Source organism: Pyxicephalus adspersus, chromosome 5 (genome assembly GCF_032062135.1).
Source record: "Pyxicephalus adspersus chromosome 5, UCB_Pads_2.0, whole genome shotgun sequence".
NCBI lineage: Eukaryota > Metazoa > Chordata > Amphibia > Anura > Pyxicephalidae > Pyxicephalus > Pyxicephalus adspersus.
In genome coordinates this window covers 78025194-78042908 of record NC_092862.1, presented here as the reverse complement: position 1 = coordinate 78042908, position 17715 = coordinate 78025194, and the positions used below count along the sequence as shown (strand labels likewise).

General features: G+C 36.6%; 1 protein-coding gene across 3 annotated transcripts in view; it reads right to left on the bottom strand.

Annotated features, from left to right (window-relative positions):
* Positions 1–17715, bottom strand: part of GALNT1 (polypeptide N-acetylgalactosaminyltransferase 1) — an 87916-nt gene that overhangs the window by 52120 nt on the left and 18081 nt on the right. The window lies entirely within an intron of this gene.

Below are 17715 nucleotides of genomic sequence, written 5' to 3'. Positions count from 1 at the left end.
TCAGATATAACCTAGTAGAAGCAGCACTTTATTGGAGGAAGTGTCTTCTCCCCAACAGGGATAGGGGTAGTAGTTAAAAAGTCGCTAGAAGTTAAGAAGGATTAATTACAAAGTAAAGCTTGATGAACTCTTGCCATGGAATTTCAACTGGTTTCCTTATCCAGTTGTTTTAAGCTCTATTCACCTCAGAGTGTGAGTCCACAACAGCAGAACACTAGTCACATCTAGAATTTTTTGTGCCCATGTATAGAATAGGAAAGTCGCCTTCATGCACTGTTCCTCTCTCATATATTTGTTTTTTCATACTCCTCTACGAATCATCTTTTTTTTTTTAAAACCTACCCTACTAATGGATGGATGAATCATTAAATCTATGTATTGACAGTGATTTAGACAACCATTTTAAGCAGTTTCTTCTATTGGTTTGTTCTTTTATTGATGAAGTTCAGCAAGAAATTGTAAGTGTTTGGACCTGTGTACTACTCAGTGTTCTGCAGCAGCGACAAGTTAGCGCATATCAAGGTTTCAGATTTCAAGTTATGCTTATTTTATGGATCAGGGAGCTAATATGTTACTTTTAGCTATTGTGTATTTATGTAGCTTTACCAGTGCATTTCTCTACCTTTTTCACTACTATGTATAAATTGAAAATTATTTAATGGACTGTTAAAGGATTATTGTCCTCTACCAAACGCATGTTGGTCTTGAGACGTCTTCAGAAGCTTAAGGCCGATGTCTATGTTACAGGAAACGCACCTGGACGCCACAGACTTCTTTAGGCTGTGTAAGTTATGGGTCGGAAAAGTACTGGGGTCTCCTGCAGTTGGACAGAAGGCTGGAATATTAATTTTTATCAGCATCAGTTTACAAAAGGGAACAAGGCAGGGGTGACAACGGGCAACCCTGCCTTGTTCCCTTTTGTAAATTGATGCTGATAAAAAAAAACCTGTAGTGTGAACCCCCGCTTTGGGTGATACATACATCAAAGTAAATTATAATATTTACCCTTCAGCCAAATATGACGCAGTACGGTGAACACCCATTGACAGAAGGCTGGAATAATAATATTATTTCATAAACGTTTCCAAGGTAAAGTCACTTCATCTCAGTATGATTTTGAGGGGAGACTATTTAGAGCCACAGTGACAAGTTAATATCTTTCCACAATGTCTATGCTCCTAACCCTTAGTATATTTCTTACAGCAGCTGACACGCTGGATTGACCAAGACTCCACCACCCATAAGGTGGTTGGTAGTGATTATAATTCAGTAATGTTTTAAGGGGAAGACAGATCTTCCAAAGTGGCAAATGGCATCTCAGACATTACTGGGGCAATCTCAAGTCCCCTCACATCTAAATGATTTTGTGAAATCTATACAATGTTTGGAGACAGGGGTATCCCCTAGAGCAGTGGTCCTCCAACTATTTGCAGGTCGTGAACCACAAAATGTACAAACTCCGGGAAGAAACTTTTCCCCCCAGAGTCTGAGCCTGCAATGGGAGAGTGGACGGGTTGTGTTCAGAGACACAACCCACCCACCACCTGAACCTGCGATGTCTGTAGGAGACGTGGTCCACGGCTCTGGACAGTGTGCCCCCCCCAGGCGGGGTCCTTCTCCTGACAAAAAAAGTATATGGACAGCGCACTTACTAGCGCTGTCCATATACTTTTTTTCTCTCCAGTTCATTATACACATGCCCGCCTCGACTATTTAGTTTGCACTGGCTTATTGATTAACTATGTACAGGTGGCAAATATAGTATACATACTATTCCAATTTCTGAACACGTCCCAGTGGAGTTATCTTTACTTAACTCTGTCCCTCAAGGTGACACCATATTATTGGTGGAGGCAAAAAGAAAGTTTGATATGGGACTGGAGCGTTATGAACAGTTCAAGCATAGACATATGTATGCGAGATACCAAAAATATGGGAATAAATTTGGTTAGACCTAAATTAATTGATCAAGGGATAATGGCTATGCTCACTCCAGGGGGTGATACAGCGACAGACCCTCAGCAAATCAATACTGTGTTGGCGAACTATAATAGACAATTTTACACTAAACGCCAAGTAGGACTTATTTCCAATGCTCCATATTAAGTTCTGTACATCTACCCCAACTAAGCCAGGATCATGTTGACATTCTAAATGCTCCCATTTCAGAAACAGAGACATAAGACCATTATTTAACTATTATCCAATGGAAAATCACCTGGGCCTGACGGCTTTACTGCCAAATTCTACAAAATGATGGGTGATGATGATCTTACCGGATATGCACAGGTTATACTCTAACATGTGGGAAATTAGTTTCTCTTTTTCTTCAGGAGCCCAATCCTATATTAAAGTACTTTCTAAAAATGCCAAAGACCCAAGATGCCCTTGTCCTACTGCCCAATTTCTCTGACAAATTTGAATGCCAAAATCTTATCTAAAATTCTGGCTAACAGATTGGCAGCCCTATTACCAAGTTTATTCCTATATTCCCAGGCAAGTTTTGTGCATGGGTGATCTGCAGTCACAAATATACGTAAAGTCCTGGCAGCGCTGGAACATGCAAAAAGAGATTCGCAAGATGACACTGCAGTTAAAAGTTTTGATAGGATTAACATGGAGTGGCTTTTCTCCGTACTACAGAGCACTGGGATGCGAGATCCCTATTTATCTCTGCTTCTGGCTATGTACAGCTCACCCCAAGCGAGAGTCCATACATCGGGATTCTTGTCCCAAATATACAATGAGAGAAGGGCAAGGCTGTCCCTTCTCTCCTTTATTATTCAACTTGGCCATAGAACCTCTAGTACGCCATTTTGAAAGGTTACCGGGCTTCACGGTTTAAAGATAGGAGACTGCAAGATTAAGAGAGTGTTTTTCGCTGATGACATTCTCCTTCCTACCTCGAGCCCAACTAATGATCTACCATTCATTCAACGTACCTTTCCTTTTTTGTTTTTGAAGTGTCATTTTTACTAACTTTTTAAACTTTTGTTACAGAAATGAAAAAAGGGGTACATATCAACAGATGATAGCAGTTCAAGACTTCCAAAACTTTATAAAAAATAATCACACATAGAGATACATTAAAAAAAAAGTGTGAAGGGGGGGACTAGTGTTTGCCCAAATATTTCCTATATTATTCACTAAAACACAATATTCATCCTTTGATTGGCATCTGTTTAACCTCTCGAGCAGTAAGCTCGAGTGTGGCTCGGGGTAAAAAAAATAAGCTGAAAGCGGTAACCCAGTACCACACTGGTTGTAGAAAAAAATATTCAAAAAAAGGCTTTCCTGGTCCCATCGGCATTCTCCAGTGTCCTGCCATCCTCTGGGGCCACATCCTCCTCATCGATCTGTTCCCCAGCGAGTGCGCTGATGTTCCCTTGGAGCTAGGGGCACGGCAGGAAGCTCACATTATTTTGTATTGCATTCAATACAAAATAACTGTATTGAATGAAATACGCTGGATTTATATGTCTAAAAGCAGTACATTGTCTTAAATGAAAATTTATTTTACAGTAAAATATAATAAAACAACATATAATTGAAACACAGAACCATGTCAATTTTTTGTAATTGATTTAATTTATTTTGACATGATTTTGTGTAACTTTAATATACTCATACTAATATAATATACTGTAAAATAAATTTTCATGAAAAACAATGTACCGCTTTTAGACATATAAATCCAGACAGAAATGAATGGCCCATGAGGTTAAAGACTCAGGTGAGTTTAACGCAAAATGACCTAAACTGTGCCCCAATATTAGATTCACAAGTCTTAAAAACTTTGTATGCTCGGTGCATCGGCTTAAATTGGGTCTCTCTCCATATTTCACATCACAAATCTCCATACCGAAAGATAACCCTGTAATATGTAATCAACCAAATCTGACACTGGGAATTCCCTTTGCCAATGGCGAACATTTGTCGACGAGAGTGGTTTCAGAAACACCCCTTGACAGAACTGGTACAGTGATGATATCGACTGGGGAGATAAGGTAAGTAAATTATCAAAAATAGTTTTACACAATGGGTGTTTGAGAATGTGGTGCCGTCAGCGATTTAAAAAAATTAAAAATTTGCAAATAAAAGAAAGGGTGTATTGCCCATAATGGCATTGCGTTGGAGTACCTATCCAGTGTACAGCCTATACGTTGCTGTATCGACCACATCCAGCAAACTATCAATGCCAGTGGTTTTCCACAGCATTTTTTTGTCCTAGAAGAAAACTAGGATTGCCCACAATAGGTAAATATCTAGATTAATTTTTAGGTAGTTGCAGCTTAAGGCGTAGTTCCTGGCAGTTAAGTATTGCGTCTCTAATAATTCAATTATGTTTATTTGTGCAGGTAAATTACTAATTTAATAATGTAATAGTGCTCTCAAATCCCATGGGTCTACCAGAATATGCTCCAAACTAGAATTAGAATGCCTGGAAGTTCCTGATAGCCAATCTATACTCATGATGCATCAAACAGGCTAAATTATATAATCTTATATCTGAAAAATGTACTCCTTCCACATGCATAGTTTTGATAGAGATATTTTCTGCGTACAAAACCCACTTGAGAATGGGATATTAAACCCGGAGCAAAGAAGCTACTGCCAGGATTTTAGATAAAACCTTAGCATTCACAATAAATAGGGATACATGACGATAAAAGAGCCCAAACACCTAGGGTCCTTATCTTTTTTTTTTAGTAGTACTTTTATATGGGATTCTTTCCCTGAGGGAAGATATTGCCATTTCTAACATGTCAATATATAAATCTTGTAAAGTAGGCACTAATTCTTCCTTCATAATCTTACAATACTCTATGATATAACCATCTGGACCTGCCGATTTCCAATTGAACATATTGGAAATTGCGGATTGGATCTCCAGCACCGTTATCAGAGCATTAAGCATACCAAGTTCTTCAATGGATAAATTCAGCATCCTAATCTTTTGAAGATATGCTGTTGCTTCCACTGAGGATATAGACTCAGTCATGTACAATTTTTGTTAAAACGAGGCAAAGGAATAGTTTATTTCCCGTATTAAAGAATAAAAAAGAACTGGAACATCTTTTCAATAATTAATTTCAATTATATTTTGCCACATCCCGACAAAAACAATTATTATGAAAACAGAGAAGGAATGGAGGGGCTTTGTTGACAAAACTTGTTGAAAAAACTTGTTTTTTGTTGAAAAAAAAATATTGGTTTGCAATAATTAACAAATTTCTTTTTAAAATATCTACCTTTGATGTAAATCACTTAAAAACAATAATTTACATTGAATATTTGTGATTTCTACTACAATGTACAGCTAAAAAAATATAACCACAAAACCTCAACATGTTTCGTGGGACTAGCCCACTTCTTCAGAAGTGATTGGTTCTACAATTAGAAAAAATACATATATACATATTATAAACAAATTCATCAACAAGTTTTTATAAACAATCACAATATATCCAATAATTAATAATTACCAATTTTTTGACAACTCCCCTCAGATACCGAGAGGTTGTAAAACAAGCTGAACAAGGCAGCAAAGGATGTTGCATCAGCATCTTGTATGTTCACAAAGCTAATCGCTTCTTTGTTTTATATCTACATTCCACAAAATACTTGTTTTACTAACCAGAAAGTCAGACATAGTACATTGTACCAACGTGCTAATACGTGCTTAAACCAAAAATCCCAAAAACTTCATTATTTGTATGCCTAACCAAATAAAAGTGTACATATGTTTAAGTAGAAGCAAAACACCAAAAAAAAAAAAAAAAAAAAAAAAATTAAATAAAGTTGTGTTGATGTTTTCCATTAATATATAGAGAAGGGCCCTGCTGGGGTGATGCACCGGCCAGAGCCACAGAACACGTCCCCGTACAAGTCCCAGGCTCTCCCATCACAGGATTCGATCTGCCATTGGAGAGTAGCTGACACCCAGCTACCCGCACATGTGCGGTCAGGAGCCGGAGATTTTAGTGGTCAGCGGAACCAAAAAGGTTGGCCACCACTGATTAAGAGCATATTTACCACCACAAAAACCAATGACTAAAATCAACAAATCCTGCCAGCATTTTCAGTAAATCGCTAACTAATTGTATATGTGTATACTCACATACTGAGCTTTGAAGCCATTTTTAATAAGTATGCAGCTGTACAGCCACAATCTCACTGCATAAGGCACGATTGCGTACACAACATCCCTGTGCCTCACCCCTTCTAATCCACAAACTCTCCAGACGGCATCCCTTGTGGCGGACATCAGCTCTGCCTCCTCCGGGAGACACGTCTCCTGCCTATGATGACGTGGTGCTTCCGCCCATACAGCGGAGTCACCCGGCCATCTTTCATCAGGGAAGACCCTGGTGAACAGTGAGGCAATTCAGGCTTCATTGGAATGAAGCCTGGTTCCAAATGGAACAGGAATCCCCATCCACTCATCAATGGGGATGGAAAGCGAGTTCCTTCTCATCACTGGGAGTGAAAACACAGGGAGTTAGTAACTCTACTTTAGTACATTAGGATTAGTTTTATTCTCAACATTTTATTTTTGCATAGTAAACTTTTTTATTTTTATTCATTAATATACCAGGTTCACATAAAAAGAAAAACCTAGATGGAAAGAAGAGAAACGTAAAACGCAAAATAACAGAAAACAAAAAACAAAAAAAAATGAAAAAAAGAAAAATGGTTGGGATTAACTAAAAAAATAAATAAAATGAAAGTGAAAAAAAAACAAAAAAACGAACTTAATAATGAAACTACAGATCTGGTGGTGAATCAAATAATATCATGACCTTTCAAGTCAGCGAACGCCAACAACACAACAAAGATATGTTTCATATATATACATATATGAACGACCAAAAAGTCAGCCGCATCATATCTAAATTCTTAAAGAACCCAGTTCAATTAGTTGGTAGATATTATAATGAAAATAATAAGCACTGTTATCCATTATTAGGCATACATATGCGTTCGACAACTGTATATTTTAAAAGCTGCTTTGACAGGTCATAAAAATTACCTGAAACTAAAACATTCATTAAGGCCCGGATGTTCCGTGGCTTTTAACTCATATATCCACTTAGCTTCTTTACGTAAGATTAAGTTATCAAAATCTCCACCCCTCTGATCTGCTACTATTACTAACACTACTTTTATGTTTTTTCACAATTTGAACTGGTATTTGAAATTTATTGGTCTCTCTTTATACCCACTGACAGTAGTTTTATCTGCCACAAGGGAAGGTGCCTAGTTGCACTGAAGTCCCACTTATTTTGGAGTAGAAAACTGACTTTTAACGAGTCTATCCCTTAACGAAGGTGTTTTCTTGTACATAAATTGTGGATAGGGGGGTACTACATTTTTTAAGATAGGATTTGATGTCAAAAGCGACCAATGTCTACTACGCATATTGCCTAACTCTGTATGTTGGTCAAAAAACCGGGTAATGATTCCTAGTTAACTTTCATTTTTTTAGGAAAATTGGATTATTAAAGCATCTCTGTTCTTGATCTACTTTTGACCTTTTAATATGTCTTTTTAAATTATTTAGGACTATAACCCCTTTCAAGCAGTCTCGTAACATTTTTGCTGCTTCGTCAAAATCACTTTCTCAGGTGCAGTTTCTTCAAATTCTTAGATATTGAAAGTATGGTATGTTTCCTATTATATTTGGTTTAGGGTGAGCACTTTCTGATCGCAAAATGGTGTTTCCTGCAGTGGGTTTTCAATATAAATTGGAAACCAAGGTCAAGTCCGAGCTAATTCTAATTTTAATGTCAAGGAACAGTAGACATTGACTGCTACTCTGGTAAGTGAATTTCAAATTGAAAGAATTAACCGCCAGTTGTTCAATGAACTCAGCCAGGCACTTTGAGTGCCTGTCCAAAGCATGAAAATGTCGTTGATATATCTTCGCCACAAAATAATGTGGCAAAGATATATCGACAAGGCATCATTAGAAAACAATTTCTTTTCCCATCCCCCCAGGTACAGATTTGCGTAGGTGGGGGCACATCTTGTCCCCATGGCTACGCCCTCTACCTGGAGGAAGGTACAGTCATCAAACAAAAAAACATTTCTCATAAGTATGTATTTCAGTATCACAAATAGCAACATAATCAATCCCATCAGTTCATCACTTCTTTCTAAAAAAACGCACAACTTCCAGTCCCTTCTTATGAGGGATACTAGAGTATAGTGCTTTAAATACCAATTACTACCAGTATCGTGCCTTCAAGTACAATAATATTGTCAAAAACGTTAAGTAACTCAGGTGTGTTCTTTAGATATGAGGGCAAGCTAAAAACAAAAGCTCTCAAATGAACATTAACAAAGTGACTGGCATTCGCTTTCAATTCCGGATATTATAGGTAGGACTGGACGATTTATCAGTCGTTTATGTACTTTTTGGTATTTTAGGATGTTTATTATTTAAAAAGTCAAATGTACGTTTGTCTATAACCCCTTTTGAAAGTGCACTAGAGATAATTGAGTAAATTTCCAGTTTGAAGTCCTCAACTACATTAGGATCTATCTGGGAGTACCAATCCTTATTGTTCAATATTTCCCAACACATATTTTTATATTGTTTTTGCAGACTATAAATTGCCTGTATTTGTGCCACAGACAGGTTTTTATTTCTTGTATAGGAGTTATCCAATAAATTCACGTTATTCATCAGGGAACCTTGTTGACCTAGGGCAAAAAGATGTATTTGTCTTACTGATCTCATTTGCATTCATGGGGTTATGCACTTCATTTTGACTGTATCAAAAGGGGGATTACTCTGGCTGGTAACATTTTCCTGCCACGATTCCATTAAATCTTTAGGTAACCAAAAGTCAGAGGCATTACATACTGTTAAAAGTTCTCGATGTCCACTAGTAGATTCTCCTTTGTTTGCAAAGAGTGCCTTGCAAAAAAAGGTTCCTTGCAAACAAATGAACATCCTTTACAAACTCAAACCTGTCAAACGTATTTGCCAGACAAAAACCTAAACCTAGTTCCAATACTCATCTTTAAACTTCAGTTCATTTATATTTAGATAAATTCATTACATTTAATTGGTGGTTGTTGGTATTTTTACTGCATTTTGGTATATAGGACCTACTTTTGGAGTGGTTCCCATTTTTAAACGGTGTGGAGTGTCTAAAAAATTGGCGTGGGGTAAAATTCCTTGTGAAGTGTCACAGTAGTGTGTATTGCTTTCAAGTGCTAGAGACATACTTGTGTTTACTGTAGGACCAACTACAGAAGGTGTTGGATTCACTTGGGGTGCAATCAATTGAGACCACTTGAGAGGTTGGACCTCTTAGTTTTTGATTGTGTATCTGATCTTTTATGACGCTTAACACCTTGCTTTTTATCATGCAATAAGTCGACGATTGAGAACAGATATTCGCGACAAACTTTTACTCTCACTGTCATCCCCAGCATTTTTCATATCCTGTTTAGTTTTCATCCTCCATTGGGAGGGGGTGGGGGGCTTTTGTGTATTTGACCATTTGTAGGCCCTATTTGAGTTTATTTCACCTGGGTGAGAGGTCAGCTGGCCCTTCGGGTCCAAAGAGAAGCCACACAGGATGTACTAAATTCGGGAACATTTTCCCCAATATGTTCACCAAATCAATTGAATTTAATATTCACTAGTTTGTACTGTACATATTTCTCTAGCTACCCATCAAAATCTTTCTTTGCCTTGTACCATTTAGTTTTAATGAGGATTGAGAGGTTGGTATTTTATTCTTGCTGCGCCTCCCTTAAAACCCTTAAGGCTTGGAAATACTTATCTCGAGTAAGCTTTTTAGGTTTTGCCATAAAAGCCAATATTTTGCCCCTAGGACATGCCTAACATGCTTACCAATAAAACAATGGATTAGTGTTCCGCGTTATTGATTTTATATTTCATTGATGCAGATTGTACAAACGTCCATAATTCTAGATCTTTATACAAATGGGATGGAAAATGCCATAAATACACCTCCCCCTTGGGGGAGTATTTTAAATATTTATTATTGGGGAATGATCTGAAACAACCATTGTCCCAATTTTCAGAGATTTGACCAGAGAACTCAGCGTGGATAAGCAAAATAGGTAATCTGAATGGGAATGTGATGCATAAACCGGAGAATAGAAAGTGGGTACCTTTCTCTCCATACATCATGAAGATGTAGGGTATGCACAAATTTGGTAAGGTGAGTCATTAACTTTTGTTGATTATATAATTTCAATCTGTTTAGAGGAGTTCCGGTTCCTGACTTCCTGTCCTCCAAGAGATTTATAATCAAAAATAAAATCTCCCCCCACCAATTGGTTAACATTCTGATCCTGAGATATTCAACCATATAGTGTTTGAAAAAAAATTTGCAGTTGGGGAGTTGGGGGCGTACACAATATACAAAGATAACTTTTTGTCTGCCAATTCTAATACCAATTTGAGTATTCTACCCTGCCTCTTGATCCGCTGAACATACTATTTTCTTACATTGTAATTGTCATTTTACAAGAATTAATACTCCAGCTGGAGACCCATATACTTCCCCTAGCCAAAATTTAAACATTCTATGAAAATCAGAGGCATCGAGATGGGTTTCTTGCAACAGAGCCCTATCAGTTTTTTTTATCTCTTTAGGTGTCCCAATAAAACCATTCTCTTGTGAAGAGAACGTAGGCCTTTAATATTCCAGGAAACTATTTTTATAGACATTGCACATCATTCAATGACTCCAACCAATTCCTTGGATCACGTCTATAGTGATCTACAGATGATTAGATGTCTAATACTAAGAGAACCCTGCATTAGTAAGGCCTGTGATCTCTGTACCAGTATAGTGAACAAAGACTTTCTGGGTCTTATTCTTTCTGGGACCTATTCGTAGTCTTAGGGCCTGATTTATTAAAGCTCTCCAAGGCCTGAGAGAATACGCTTAGTGAAGCTGGGTGATCCAACAAACCTGGAATGAATGTGTTAGCAAATGTTTTCAATCATGGACCAGATCTTTTCCAGGTTTGCTGGATCACCAAGCTTCACTAATGAAAGTGTATCTTCTCCAGTCTTAAGAGCTTTAATAAATCAGGCCTTTAGACTCCAGAAACAGATGTAGAGCTTAGCTTTGCCAATGCTTCATTGGAATATTGGGCATGTACACAAAACATTCAAAGTAGTTATTAGAACTACTATTATACCATTTTGGATACAGATTTTTAAAACATCGATATATAGAACTTCCTCTTTTGCCTCATGGAAACAATGAACATCCTTAAATGGAACTGTTTGGAGGCTCACACCTCACAAGGATCACAAGGGTGGGTTTCAGTTTTCCTATTGGCAGCGAGGCATGCCTTACTTACAACATGGAATGATACGCTTCCACCAAAAACAGAGATGGTCATAAGTGCTTTAAAATCAGTATTCTTTAAAGAAGTAGTAGACACAGAAATACAAGATGACAAGTATATTGTTACTTTTTTTTCTAAATGGTATTCTTTTATTCAGCATTCTTTTCCACTTCAAAAACAAACTGAAATTTGATGTCTTTTCGTCATTCCACATAGTATATACTCAATATCGCTTATATTCCAAAAGATAGTTATTAAACTGTATTGTTTGTTTTGCTATGCTAGAAGGTGTTATGCTGCAACACAAGTTACTGTAAATAAAAGATTTATACATTATCTTGAATATGTTTACCTTTTTACTTGTTTCACTGTTATTTTTATATATTGTGATAAACATAGACTGCATCTATAGCAACCCCTTTTTTCCCCTTCCCCCTCCCCACTATTTTCCAATTTATATGAATTTTTATTGTTCTTTATGGTTCCTTCGATGTAAAACTGCAGAAATCGGAAAAAAAAAAAAAAAAAAAAAAAAAAAAGCTTTATACAAAAAAAAAGTGCTTTTTAAGAATATTCACAAAAAAGACAAAATCAACACATACAAATATAAAGATAGATAAGGAAAATTACAATGAACACCTTTTCAAGAAAGTAAAACAAAGCAAAAGCCTACAAATTTTATTTGTAAATGTAAGTTCAGTTTAAAACTAATGAATAGTGAAAAAACAAATGATCTACTACGTCTCCAGAAATCAGGAAAAACAGAAAGCGAAAAAGGAAAAATGTGCATATAAAAAATTGGATCAAAAAGTTGTCTATCGGATACATTTAGACTTTGATTTACAGTACCTATCAGATCACATATCCATTAAAAAAATCAGTTTCACTTCCTGCCCCAATGATTGTGCCCATGAACTCTTGATTAAGTTAAGACTATAACTATAACGTAGTATTTTTAGACATAAAGGCCAGAAGGTAGTTACTTAGACTTGCCATTTGCCTAGGCCGGGACAATTGAGTAGAAGCTGGACTTTTAAGTACATCACTTTCTAAGCATGAAACAGAACAGTGTTGTAATAGCCCATGCTTCAATATGAAACGCGGATGAGTTAGTTTGTGCGAAATAATCTGTATTAGCAAGCTATATAAAGCCTCTAATATGTTTTAAGTTTAAACTATTAAAGTATTTGGTTAATGCCATTTATTTTCTCAATAAATTATGATATACAAAGTAAACAAAAAAAACTTACTTAGCTTCTCTGACTCCTAGGCCATTGTCATAAAATTCTCACCACCATTCCTGTTTAATCAAATTTTCCATATTGGTAACCAATTTGCTGCTTTTGTCTGATGACCTAGTTAAATTGTAGTTTTGGCATTTGGGCACTTATCAGGCAGACACACAGGGTAATTTGTCATAAGGACCGAAAATGCTGAGTTAACATACCATAAATTGTCAGACTGGTGGGTGTGGCAGTCACAATACACATTGGTCACACAAGGTTAGTGAAAAATTTAATGTCTTCAAAATAATTCCTGTAAAACAACCTAAATCCAGGATCTTTAAGATAGATTATTGCCTGGTCTGGGCACAGATGCTGTGTGCATCTAATCCTATATGAAGATTCTGTTTAAATTAATGGTCTAGAGAAAAGGGCACAAACAGATTGCAAAAAAAAAAAAAAAAAAATGAATAAGAATAATACTTTAGCCCTTTAGCAGAAAAAAAAATGTGTGTGTGTTCACATCTAAAATATGAAGTAAGCTTTACAATTTACTGACATTGTAAAAAGTACACTTTTTGTGATTACAAATTTGTAATTTTTTTTTAAGAATAATGAATTGGAAGGCTGTAATGAAAGCCCGTGTTAAAACGCAACAATGCTCTGTTCCAATCTTTCAACTCTTCTCATGTGCGGTCACCCTATATTCATATACACACACACATTGTGTCAACAGGTCATAAAAAGACCATGTATCTATGTTGTCCTTTAAAGTAGATGAAATCTTTAAAGCATAAGGACATTTTTTTTTGTTTCTTCTGTTTTTTATTGCTGAGAGATCAGAACCACAGGCAGTTTTTTTTTTTGTACTTATTACACCCCTACTGGGGAGATTTACTCTATCCTAGTATCCCGATTACTAATGTCACCAATATTGAAAATATGATTAAATCCATCATGAGTAAATCTACAACAGGAATGGTGGTGAGAATTTTATGACAATGGCCTAGGAGTAAGATAAGCCAAGTAAGTTTTTTGTTTACTTTGTGTATCACATTATTTATTTTGGCACTCATTTGATTCTCATATAACAGCCTTTATTTGTACTTTAATCTCATTTGTAAAAGCAATGTCCAGCACCTAGTACATGAGAGACAAACTGTGAAGGAGAAGTAGCACAAAAAAAGGACACCAGTAGACAATTGGTTGTGCTTGGATGTGGACATGTGGATAAAAGAGAGCCAAATAATAGGGATTACCTTATCAGTTAGCTGTTTTTACATTGTCTAGTGTCAAATCCCAAAACAGGATCTGCGAGTGATTCTTTACAGCAATGCAGAAAAATAGGTCTCCTTTCTGGCCAGACACTGTAGCAGAGATGTGTAAATCTTAGAAATTGGTAGCAAGATATATAAATCCTTATGTATTTAGTGGTTTGTTTTGAAAAAAAATCCTCATTTGAAAATTACTAGGTTCAGAGTGACATAATTACAGGAGCTTAATTCCATATTTAGCAATTCTCTAGGCTGTGTTTTAAATACCTCATTATTATGTATGTAGAAACAGATGTTACAGTTTAAAAGAGTGTGTGAAATATATATATATATATATATATATATATATATATATATATATATATAAATTCAATTTCTCCCCCTACTTGGTGTGAACAAAATGTGCCATTAATGCATGGTCATTTTTTTTTTTTGGAGCTATGTTTTACAATGCCAGAATGTCCAGCTGTAAAATACAGTAAGGTCCATAAATATTTGGACAGACTTTTTTTTATATTTTGGTTCTGTACATTATTCACAATTAATTTTAAATGAAACAACTCAGATGCAGTTGAACTGCAGACTTTCAGCTTTATTTCAGTGGGTTGAACAGTAATCGGACAATTGACTCAAAAGGCTATTTCATGGGCTGGTGTGGGCAATTCCTTTATGTCATTATGAATTAAGCAGGTAAAACCCTGGAGTTTATTTGAGAGGGTGGGGTGCTTGTATGTAAAAAAGATTTTGCTGTGAACAGACAACATGTGGTAAAAGGAGCTCTCCATGCAGGTGAAACAAGCCACCCTTAAGCTGCAGAAACAGAAAAAACCCATCCTAGAAATTGCTACAATATTAGGAGTGACAAAATCTACAGTTTGTTACATCATGAGAAAGAAACAAAGCACTGATGAACTCAGCAACGCCAAAAAACCTGGACGTCCACGGAAGACAACAGTGGTGGATGATAGCAGAATCATTATCATGGTGAAGAGAAATCCCTTTACAAGAGCCAAGCGAGTGAACAACACTCTCCAGGAGGTAGGTGTATCGATAACCACGTCTACCATAAAGAGAAGACTGCATGATAGTAAATACAGAGGGAGAACCCGTTCATCAATTAACCTTTTACATACTACAGTATGTATCTTCTTACAATCAAATGGTATCTGCATATCTTCCATATATCACAGTTTATTTTGCCGTATTCTAAGATAGGGGACAAAGCCACACCATTCCTTATTTGCTCCTAGGATGAAATGTACTGAAATACCACCACAGTACTTTAACATAAATCTGCAAATCAAAAATAACTACATAATTGGGGAAAAAGTTGTGATGATGATTTGCAAGTAAAACTGTCATTGACAAATTCTATATAGAGATACTAGTTGTTGTGAGAGCCAGCTGGATACTCGATACAATGCAAATAGTCATAGATGTCTTAGAAAAAGCAAAAAGGAACAGAGCACTGTGGTGACAGAGTGCAAACAATATAGATAGAGGCCACACAAGAGACAGCTGAGATGTGCCAAATATAATAGCAACATTTAGGGCTCTTACTCACATGGAGCAATTCCTGGCAACTTGAGGCAAATAAAGCCAAATAATGACACATCAGTGGGCACTGGCCAGCTTTCTTGCAGAAGCTGAGGTCACATCAACGCTTTTGAAAAATTGTTAACTTGTTAAAATATTTTAAAATGGAACTAAAAGTAAAAATCAAAAGTTTGCAAGCAGATGGGCTCCTAATTAGAAAAGAGACACAAACTACATCACCACAAAAAAAAATGTCTTTGCTTGTTTAGTCTTCTGTAATTTGTACATTAAGGGGAGTTTGTCCTTTCAGAATACTTAATGCTTGGAATAAATGAAATCCTGTTCAAAGGAGATGTCATTCCAGCAGGGCCAGACAAGATGGCCAAAGTTTCAGAAACCAAAAAAAGCAGAAGCAGGAAGTGTAGTTCCAATACAAATCTAAAGTTTTTATATAATTTATGAACAGTAATCCTGCCATAAAGGATCTTGTTAAAAACATTTTGTTATGGGGTGACATTCTGTCCCTGCCCCCTAAATTCTCCTGACCTATGCTTATGTTAAAATGTCAATGCTAAGACACCGTGTACGGTTATCACTCTCATTACTATCCCTCCTCTCCTCCCCAATACACACAGGTAATTGGCGAACCATGAACATACCTTATTTGCTGACCAAAATGCCTTGTTTGTCATGGACTCCAATGGGGCCCACATAACTAATCTATATAGCTGGTCAGTTTGAAAAAGGACATAAGTCCATCAAGTTCAACCACTAGGGAATTTTAAACATATCCCAGATTTAAAACCCTATGAACACAATCCAGAACAGTCCACAGTTTGTCCAGAGTAAGGCAAAAAAATACCTTGGTACAATTTGCTTCAACAGAAGAAAAAAATCATCCTGATTCCATGAGGCAATCGGATGTTCCCTGGATCAAAAGTCTCTGTTATCTCTACTTTAAAGCCGTAATACCCAGTAGTATTCTGTGCTTCTAGAAAAACATCCAGCTTTTTCTTAACGCAATCTATAGTATTTGCTGAAACTACTTCCTGAGGGAACCTATACCACATTTTCAGAGACCTTACAGTTAAGAATCCCTTCCTTATCTGGAGCCTAAACTTCTTTGCCTCCAGACGCAAAGGGTGCCCTCCTGTTCTTTTTAATGATCTCAAAGTGAATAATTAGGAAAAGATTTCCATTTATATATTTACACAGGGTGAGCATATCTCCTCTTATACGTCTCTTCTCAGGGGGGAATATATTTAGTTCAGCTAATCTCTCCTCATAGCCGAGCTCCTCCATTCCTTTTATTAGTTTAGTTGCTATTCTCTGCACTCTCTCCAATTCCAATGTCCTTGTTGCGAACTGGTGTCCAAAACTGGACTGCATATTCCAGATGTGGTCTGACCAATGCTTTTTACAGGGGCGGGATTATGTCTCCATCTCTGCAGTCTATTCCTCTTTTAATACAAGAAAGTATTTTGCTAGCTTTTGATATTGCAGCTTAGCATTGCATGCTATCAGGTCTATGATCTACCAGAAACCCCAGATCCTTTTCCATGACCCACCCAACTGTATTCGCCCTAGACAGTATGAAGCATGCATGTTGTTAGCCCCCAAGTGCAAAATTTTACATTTATCTATGATAAATGTCATTTGCCACTTGGCTGCCCAAACAAACAGTACATCCAGGTCTGATGGTAGATTATAGACAACCTGTATGGACCTAATTCCATCACATAGTTTAGTGTCATCTGCAAACACAGAAATAGTGCTTTTAATCCCAAACTCTAGTGTTTAACATCTTTATAAATGATAAAGGCCCCAACACTGAACCCTGGGGTACACCACCAATATATTTAGACCATTCAGAGTATGAATCATTAATTACAACTCTCTGTATGGGGTCCTTAAGCTAGTTCTCCATCCATTTACAGATTGACTTTTCCAAACCTATTGACCCTAACTTGCATATACATATAACATCTGTGGGGTACAGTGTCAAATGCTTTAGCAAAGTCCAAGTACACTATATCAACTGCTATTCCACGGTCTGTTTACTTACTTCCTCATAAAAAGAGAGTAAATTTGTTTGACAACTTCGGTCTTTCTTGAAGCCATGCTGACTATCACTTATGATATTATTTTCTAGCAGAAACTCCTCTATATGGTTCCTTATCAAACTCTCTAGGACCTTTCCAAGTATGGAGGTTAAACTAACCATACTGTAGTTATTAAATTATTATTCAACAGGATTTATATAGCGCCAACATATTACGCAGCGCTGTACATTAAATAGGGATTGCAAATGACAGACTAATACAGACAGT